This window comes from Choloepus didactylus, chromosome 1 (genome assembly GCF_015220235.1).
Source record: "Choloepus didactylus isolate mChoDid1 chromosome 1, mChoDid1.pri, whole genome shotgun sequence".
Lineage (NCBI taxonomy): Eukaryota > Metazoa > Chordata > Mammalia > Pilosa > Megalonychidae > Choloepus > Choloepus didactylus.
Genome location: NC_051307.1, coordinates 90,410,000 through 90,419,330, shown reverse-complemented (window position 1 = coordinate 90,419,330; position 9,331 = coordinate 90,410,000). Strand labels below are relative to the sequence as shown.

The window sequence follows — 9,331 nt, the reverse complement described above, 5'->3', positions numbered from 1 at the left end:
ATCTGCAGCAAAGTTGTGACCCTGACCCCACTGGACCCCTTACAGTCATCCATGGAGTCCAGCCCAGCCTTCTTTCAGTGAATTCTCACTGTGGAAGTTCTTTCTGTTATCTAGCCTCCATCTGTCTTCTTGTGTTGTACAGTGCTTTCCTTGGACTCGCTCCTCAGTGCAGGAAACCACAATGGGTCAGCCTCCTTTGAGAAAGCCCCTTAGAGCCCTGGAGACCTTGCTCCATTCCCAACTCCACCTCCACCCACCCCAGGGCCTTCTTCAGGCTGCACGCTCTTGGTCTCTTCAACAACAGTACTATGAGTAGCTAACATATATTGAGCACGTACCATGTCCACTCTCCATGCTGAGCACTTTTCATGCCGGTCTGTGTCCTTCCAGCAGCCCTTTGAGGTACATGCTGTAGTGGCCATCTCTGTCCTGCAGAGAGAGAGAACGAGGCACTGACAGATTGAGGAACTTCCCAAAACTCACAGGTAGTAAATCACGGAGCCAGGATTCGAAAATAGATTTGTCTGTCTCTAGAGCCCATGCTCTTAACTTCTACATTGTAGGGCCTCCTCTATCATTCATTCATTCATTCATTCATTCAGCAAATATTGGTTGAGCATCTCTTTGAGGCCAGCTGGGTGCTGAGGATGGACTGATGAACAAGGTGTTGATGAAGGAGCCTGTGCAGAGTTCACAGTCCAGGCCCACCCAGCACCCTCCCGTAAGCTTTGTTCTCCTGGGTGGGGACCAGTCGAGCTGATGGCATTCGCAGCGGAAGAGGCCTGTTGTTTGGGATACACAGCACCTCCATGCCCCAGAGGGAGCCTCGGGCAAGGTCCCAGGTACTGGTGCTGGCCCCTGCAGGGCCTCTGGGGCTCCCCCACACCCTGAGCTTGACCGTCAGCCCGGCCTTCCTCCCACTGGGTTGGCTCCCCCCTTCCCGTGGGCCAACCTTCCCCAACGTCCTCCCCTTCTGCTCCTTTGACTAGATGTTCCATCCAGAAGTTGTCCCACCTCGAGGGAACCCCACTAGGTGACAGAGCTGCCTCTGTTAGCTAGTGAAAGGGAGACAGAAGCACTGGGGTCTGGGGGACCGAACACCAGCCAGGCGGCCCCACTTCCCACGCCGCAGCCGAAGCTGGAGCAGGGCTGGCCGAGATAGCCGGAGGGAGGGCGGCCACCCATCCCTCTGAGGCTGCCCGAGGAGCCAGAGTGGCTCCCGCTGGGAGGCGTGGGGAGCTGTCTCCCCTGAGTCAGAGCAGAGGGGAAAGGAGCGGTGGGCCCGACAGCTCCCCAGGAGGACTGGGGCCGGCCAGGTGAGGAGTTAGGACTGTGCTTCCTCGAGCCTCTCTTGTGTATCAGGCCTTTTCTATACTCTAGGAGAAGATACTGTTTTTATTCCACTGATAAGGAAATGGAATCTCAGAGAGGTTAAGTATCTTTTTGAGATCACACAAGAAGCAAATTTTAGTGCTGTCTAAAAGGCCTACCTCCAAAGTCATCCATGCTCTTCCCACACCACATAGCCTTCTTAGAAGCCAGGGCCATATTCTTTCCTCGTACTCTGAGAAAAGGGAAAAAAAAATGTGTCAAGTACCTATTGTGATTGTTAGGTTCATGTGTCAGCTTGACCAGGTGATGGTGTCCAGGTGTCTGGTCAAGCAAGCACTGGCCTAACCATTACTGCAAGGACATTTGTGGCTGGTTAATAAATCATCAGTCAACTGACTGTACCCGTGACTGATTGCATCAATGAAGGGCATGTCTTCCACAATGAGAAAATGCAATCAGCTGGATTTAAAATCCAATCAGTTGAAGACTTTTAAGGGAGAGAGAGGACCTTCACCTCTTCTTCAGCTAGCCAGCATCTCCTGAGGAGTTCATCGAACACCTTCATCGGAGTTGTTAGTTCGCTGTCTGCACTACAGAATTTGGACTTGTGCATACCCACACTTGTGCGAGACACTTTTATAAAATCTTATATTTACAGACATCTCTTGTTGGTTCTGTTTCCCTAGAGAACCCTAACTAATACACCTACTGTGTGCTATGCTCACCATTCAGCAACACTCCAGTTCCTCCTTACCACCCCTTGCCCCTGCCTTACTTGCCACGTGGCCTTGGAGACAGACCAGACCAAGAAGGTAGCAGGTGTGGGCTCATGAATCACACACACACACACACACACAGCCGTGTTGGGGACTGCCCTGCTCTTCAGGCAGTTCTCCCCAAACCACAGTCCCAGGATGGCAGGGGCACCTGCCTGAACTCTGCCTCCCTGCGCTTCTGGCAGATGGGCATCCTGTGCGGCTCTGACAGGGAGCTCACCACCTGTCGAGGCAGCACACACCACTGGAGCAGTGCTTCTCAGGGGGCGGTTTGGGGGCAGCAGCATCAGCCACTAACACTGACTCAGGACTTCTAGGGGTGAGACTGGGAATCTGCATTTTAATAAGCACCCCAGTTGACTTTGATGCACACTCGCATTTGAGAAGCATTGAACAAGAGGACAGGCGGGGAGGCTGATCCACACAGTGAGACCCCAGGGGAACAAATTCATTAACTTGCTACTTGGAAACGAATTAAACCCACATGGCACGATCAGCAAGTGTGAGTATCAAAGGGAAAGGCCACCCCTGCAGCTCCCCTGACATCTGTCTACATCACATAGGTCTCCTCACTTGCAACAAGGGTGCTTCCCTCTCCACCTGGTAATTCTCACCTCTTTCAGGTTTTCTCTCAATCATCACTTCTCAGGGAAGCCCACCCCAATAACCCCCTGTGCATGACTCCCTTGCAATTGCTCTGTATTTCTCCTTCAGTGCCCTAGAAGGGGTGTCATTAAATGACTGTGGGGTTTTTAAAAAACTTTTTATTTTGAAAAAAATCTCAAACTTACTTACACAAAAGTTGCAAAAACAATACAAAACCCATGCAGAGAACTCCAACATTCCCCACCCAGATACCCAGATCCACCTACTTTTGACATTTGCTGTATCATTCAAGCCATTGATGACTAAGTGATTTCAGTTCAGGGTCTGGTTCTCCCTCCAGAATGTAAGTTCCTAGAGGACAGGATTCTTGCCTGGTTCACAGCCATTGCCCCAGCACTCGCTCAGTGTTTGGCACATGGCAGACACTCACTGACTGTTTGTTGAATGCATAACTCATGTTGGAAAAATGGAAGGAGTAAGCTCAGGTGGGAGGGAAGAAATGTTAAAAATAGAGTTGGCCTTGTAGTTCTCAGGGCCTTCCCCATTCAGGAATTGTGCAGCCCCCAGAGGAATTTCACAGGGCCTTGGAACCCTGCCCCACCTACCTCCCACCCCCAGCCCTGGGTTGGACAGTTTCTTCCTTGCATTCAAACTCTCTCTGCAAAGAAAAGCTCTGTTCTCCAAGATCTCTGCAAAGGGAAATTTCTCAGCTTTCCTTCCATATTATCCATGGCAGTGATTTATGCTCTTTGCTGTTAGAAAAGTTATGCTTTGAGTCTGACTCCTATATTTCCTACACCATTTTAATCCCCATTCCTTCTCTTGAATACAGACTCTAACAATATCAGAACTAGACAGGAGTTTAGAGAAGATCTAAGAGAGTGGTTTTCAAGCCTAATTTTTTCTCCTAAACATGACAATCCCTTTTCCAAAAAGTTCAGAATCCGAATCCTAATATGTGCCGCAGACAAAAGGGAAGTTACTCTGATTGATGTAGGGATTGGGAGCCCTTCCAGGGCACCCCCGGGAGCTCCAAGGAACCCAACTTGAAAACCACTAATCAGGTTCAAGTCTGACACTTTGTGGATGGCAAAACTCAGAAAAGGCAAGTGATTTGCCCCAGCCAGGCCCACAACCCATCTTTCCTGTCTAATGTTGTCAGACCTCAGTAAAAATGGCAACATTTGGGATGGTCTGCTTTTTCATAAGTATGTTCCAGTATTGTTTGGGAGTTATGTGGTTTTTCTTTTTCTCCTTTATGATGTCTGGTACTTTGATAGGCCAAAAAAACTCAGCAAGAAGTTGGCAAAGGAAGTTACATAAATATGTTTTGCAAATCTCCAAATCTTTGAGCAAAGATGGTCATCATATTTTCCCAAACATTTCCAGATACGGTTGGGGAGTAAGGCCCATTTTTTTGTGTGCTATTACTTATTTATTTATTTTGGAGAGCATTTTGAGCACAAATCAAGCGATTACAAGAAAGATCCAACTTGAGCGAGAAATAGCCAAGCATCCTTTTTACTGGGATTCATTAAGCCAGCCAGCCCCAGGGATCTGGGGATTTTCACAGAACCAATTCCCTTCTTGGGATTGTTAACATAATCCCCTAATTGGAGCCTTGAGGGCCCTGTTAGCTGCCAGTGCAGTGGGCCTGCTTTGGCCCTCAGCGGGAGCACATTCCCAAACACTAAGAGGAAGGTCCAGGCCTCTTCTTGGATTTCCCACGAACCCCACGCTGTCCACCCCACACCCTCACCCTGACCTTCACCTTCAGCTGACTCCCAGGCCCCAGAGAAGGGCAATGTGGAGTGCCCTGGGAGAGTGGAATCAGTGGGGCTTAAATTGTCACAGCACTTACTGGTTACCCATTTTCCACATGGCATCCTGGGAACATTAGTCAATACAGTCAGACTGCGGATGCCCCTGATGAAGCTTCTACTATGTGCCAGACATTGTGCTAGTCCACCTCAGCTTAACAAAAAGGAATCACAATATTGTTATCTCCATTTGGCAAATGAGAATGCTGGTTTTCAGAGGAGCTTGACCAGGGCCAAATCTTATTTCATTTAATTTACATACATTATTTCATCTACAGGTAACAGTGGCCAACCCTTAATAAGTGTGCACTATATTCTAAGAGATTTGCATTCATAAATTTGTTTAAACTTCACAAAGACCTTATGAAATTGGATGTTACGATCATCCCCATTTTAAGTATGAGAAAACTGAGGCACCAGTGGTTAAGAAACTTGCCCGAGGTTACCCAGCTCTCGGCTTCATCATCAGTTCAGTGTCATCTCAACTCAGTTCAAGCACCAGTTGTGTTTCTTCTATAATGCAGGGGATGCAGTACAGTGGAGGGGTTAGAGCATAGACTTTGGAGTCAGACACACCCAGGTTCAAATTCCAGCACTTTCCCAGTCAAGCTCTGTGAGTACAGGCAAGTGTACAAACTATCTTGATCTGGAACACGCTACCCCAGAATTTGGTGGCTTAAAACAAACATTTCTTATCTCACAGTTTCCATAGGCTGGGGATCTGAGAGCAGCTTAGCTAGGTGGTCCTGGCTCAGGGTTTCTCATGAGGTTGTAGTCATCTCCAGGCTCAAATGGGAGGTCTGGCTTCCAAGCACATTTATGTGTCCTCTCCACAGGTCTGCCTCCGTGGTTGAGAGAGAATGAGAGGAGAGCATTCAAGATAGAGCCACAGTCTCTCTATCACCCAATCTCACAAGTGGCATCTCCTCACTTCTGCCATATTCTGTTCATTAGAAGCAAGCCGGAAAGTCCATCCCCACTCAGTGATAGGGGATTACACAAGAGCATGAGGGTGAGGAGGTGGGGATGACTGAGCCATTGTAGAGGCTGCCTCCTACAGCAGGTCACTTAAACTTCTGAGCCTCATTTCTCTCATCTGTAAAATGGGAATCATAATAGTACCTACGTCAAAGAGTGGTTTTAAGGCCTTGATGATATGATGCCTGTGAAGAGATGAGAACAGTGCCCAGCAAATAGTGAGTGCTCCATAAACACCCGCCACGATCATTACTAGGCCTCTTTCTTGATCACATCTGTCCCTTCAATGCTTGCCTAGCTCAGTATCTGGCACTTCCTTTCACTCCACTAATGCCAGGCACTGAAAGCATCAGGGCAGGGATGAGGAAAAGTGAAGCTTCTATCATGAAAAAAAATGAAAAATAACAAGTGTTTGTGAGGATGTAGGGAAATTGGAATCCTTTTGCATTGCTGGTGGGAATGTAAAATGGTGCAGCCTCTTTGGAAAATAGTCTGGTGGTTCCTCAAAAAAGTTAAATATACAGTTACTGTGAGTTCTGGCAATTCCACTCCTGGGTATATACACCAAAGAATTGAAATCAGGGATTCAAACAGATGCTCGTACACCAATGTTCACAGCAGCACTATTCACAATTGCCCAAAAATGGAAACAGCTCGAGTTTTCATTAGCAGATGAATGGATAAACAAAATATGGTGCACACATACAATGGAATATTATTCAGCCATAAAAAGGAATGAAGTTCTGATACATGCTACAGTATGGAAGAACCTTGGAAACATCATGTTGAGTGAATAAGTTAGACACAAAGGGACAAATATTGTATGATTCCACGTACAGGAAATAGCTAGAATGCAAATCATGGAGACAGAAACTAGAGTACTGGTTACCAGGGGCAGGAGGAGGGTCTGGGGAGTTAATGCATACTGTGTGTACAGTTTCTGTTTAGGGTGATGGGAAGGTCTGGTACTGGATGGGGGTGAAGGCACCACAACATTGTGACTGTGATTAATGCCTCTGGAGGGTATGTTTGGGAATGGTTGAAATGGGGAATTTTATGTTGTGCATGTTTCCACAATTTAAAAAAAGAGAGAGAATGAGAATGAGACTAAAGAGACAAAGACAATTACATGCAATACACGGCCCTGGACTGGATCTAACAATTGAGGAGAAAAAACCCAAAAGGACATTTTGAATGTAGCCTATAAGCTTTACATCAACATTAAATTTCTTGAACTTGATAAGTGCACTTAAGGTGGTTACATAAGTGAATATCTCTGTTCTTAGGAAACATACATGGAAGTATTCAGTGTTCAAGGAGCATCATGTACAGTCTATGCTCAAATGCTTAGAAAATAGTAGGTAGATAGACAATAGATAAATAGATGGATAGATGGATAGGTAGAATGATATGACAAATGTGGCAGAACATTAAAAGTTGATGGATCTGAGTATTTGGGTTGGGGGTACTTTGAAGTTCTCTGTATGAGTTTTGTATTATTTTTGCAACTGTCCTGTAAGTTTGAAATTATTTCAAAATAAAAAGATTAATTTAAAAAAATTGAAAAGGAATGATACATGCTACAACATGTATAAATCTTGAAGTCACTATATTGGCTGAAATTAGCCAGACAAAAAAGGGCAACTATTGTGTGATTCCACTTATATGAAATATCTAGAATAAGCAAATCCACAGAGACAGAAACTAGACTAGAGGTTACCAGGGTCCGGGGGGAAGGGGAATGGGGAGTCAATTGCTTAAACGGTACAGAGTTTCTATTTTGGGTAGTGATGGTAGCACCCAAAAAATGGGTAAAGAGACAAATTTTGTTATTTATGTTACCATGAATTTTTAAAAATTAAATTTTTTAAAAAAGAAGAAGAATGAGGCTATACCTTCCCTCAGAGAGCATGACAAGCATGTATTTGCACAGTCAAGACATTTCCCAGGCCTGTGGGAGGGGTCTCCCTGGACCAGCCCGGGCACCGGAATAGAGAGGAACCAGGGGTACTGGCTTCTGCTGCCTCCTCACCGCCTCCACCCAGAGGACAGAGGGCAAGCTGCTGCAGGGGCTGCCCCTGGGTGCGAGCCCTCCAGCCCTGCCCCTGAGGGTGCTGGCTTGGCAGATCCCTCAAGCACTGCCCAGACCCTGCCCAGGAGAGGCTGGCACAGGGCAAGAGCGAGAAGTTCCAGAATGCTAGACCACCTGCGTGTGGCTGACTAACTGTCAGTGGCTCCCTGAGGCTTGTCATCAAGGAACAACATGTTGCCCTCTAGGGTGCTTGCTGAAGGTGGCAGCTGCTCAGGAGGGGAGGCGGACAGGGAGGGAGCCAAATCCTTGGCAAAGGACCACATACCCAGCCAGGCTGGAAACCAGCAAAAGAGAGCATGCACCGTGGAAAGCAATGAACTGTACAGGAAGGGTACAGGCTGCCAAGTGTCCCAGACCTGGGTTTGATCCATGACTCGATCGCTTGCCTGCTGGGTGACTGTGGACAGGCTGTTTAACCTCTCCATCTCTGGTGCCTCATCCATGAAATGGCGTAAGCATCCTGCCTCCTGGCACAGAGGTTATAAGAATGACCAGTGTGAACGTGTAGGGCCTGTCATTCAGTAGATGGAGCCATCGCTATTATCAGCCTGGTGCAGGTGGGTGGGAGGGGGCTTAGAGAAAGGAAAAGGGGACTGTGTTGTTTTGTAAATGTTATGGAGGTCTGCATCCATATAGAAAAGCATGTTTATCACAAGCGTACAGCAAGACAGAACTGCACAAAGTGAACACGTGTGTAACCCACACCAGATCAAGAAACAGAGCATGACCAACACCCCAGGAGACCCCTTGTGCTCCCTTCCAGAATCACACCATGAGGGGAGCCTGGGACTGGGAAGCTGTGGCTGCTGCATGGCTGCGAGCCTTCTGTGCGGAAGCCTGGCTGGGGAAGGAGGTCTCCAGGCTAAGGCCGGCCTCTGGCCCTGGTGGCAGTGGCAGCAGCGGGGACTGAGGGGTGGACGTGGTTCCCAAGATGCTGTCAGCAGAGCCCTGCCCGGCGGGAGGGGTGAGGAGAGGGACCATGATACAGTCGCAGAACTCTCCAGATGGGAAGCACCTCAGTGGTCTTCTACCTTAGAGGTCTTTTCTCTCCCACTCCTTTTGTTCCCTTTTTAACAATTTATAAGGGACATTTTCAAACATACACAAACGGAGAGAGAATAGTACAATGAGCCCTCATGGACCCATTATCCAGGTACAACCATCATCAACTCATTTGCCCAGGGTTTTTTTTTTCTCACATTTTTGCAAAGCTCTTTAATGTCTAGTTTTATAGAAGGCAGTTGGATTTTTTTTTCCTTTTTTCTTTTTCTCTGTTCCCGTCAGTTTTTTTAGAGCAATTTCATTGAGATATATTCACACAGCATACAATCCATCCAACCTATACCATCAATGTTTCCCAGTATCATTACATAGCTGTGCAATCACCACAATCAATTTTAGAACATTTTCATTACTCCAAATAATAATAATAAGATAAAATAAAAGTATAAAAGAAAACCCAGAATATCTCATACCCCTTATCACCCACTGTTGTTGACCCCTAGTATTCATGTGGTACATTTGTTACTGTTGATGAAAAAATATTAAGATATTACTGTTGGCACTCTTATGCACACTTTAGACAACCCTTTTTAGGTTCTAAAGAATTGGGGTAGCTGGTGGTGGATACCTGAAATTATCAAACTACAACCCAGAACCCATGAATCTCGAAGACAGTTGTATAAAAATGTAGCTTATGAGGGGTGACAATGGGATTGGGAAAGCCA

The 9,331-nt window shown here is 46.7% G+C and overlaps 1 long non-coding RNA gene across 1 annotated transcript in view; it reads right to left on the bottom strand.

The window, feature by feature from the left end:
- Window positions 1-404: 404 nt before the first annotated feature.
- Window positions 405-9,331, bottom strand: part of LOC119534562 — a 45,818-nt gene continuing 36,891 nt past the window's right edge. Inside the window, exons 2-3 of the long non-coding RNA XR_005217058.1 lie at window positions 1,491-1,564; window positions 405-429 (exon numbers count right to left, since the gene is read on the bottom strand). This is a non-coding gene — a long non-coding RNA (uncharacterized LOC119534562). The remainder of the gene's footprint in view (window positions 430-1,490; window positions 1,565-9,331) is intronic.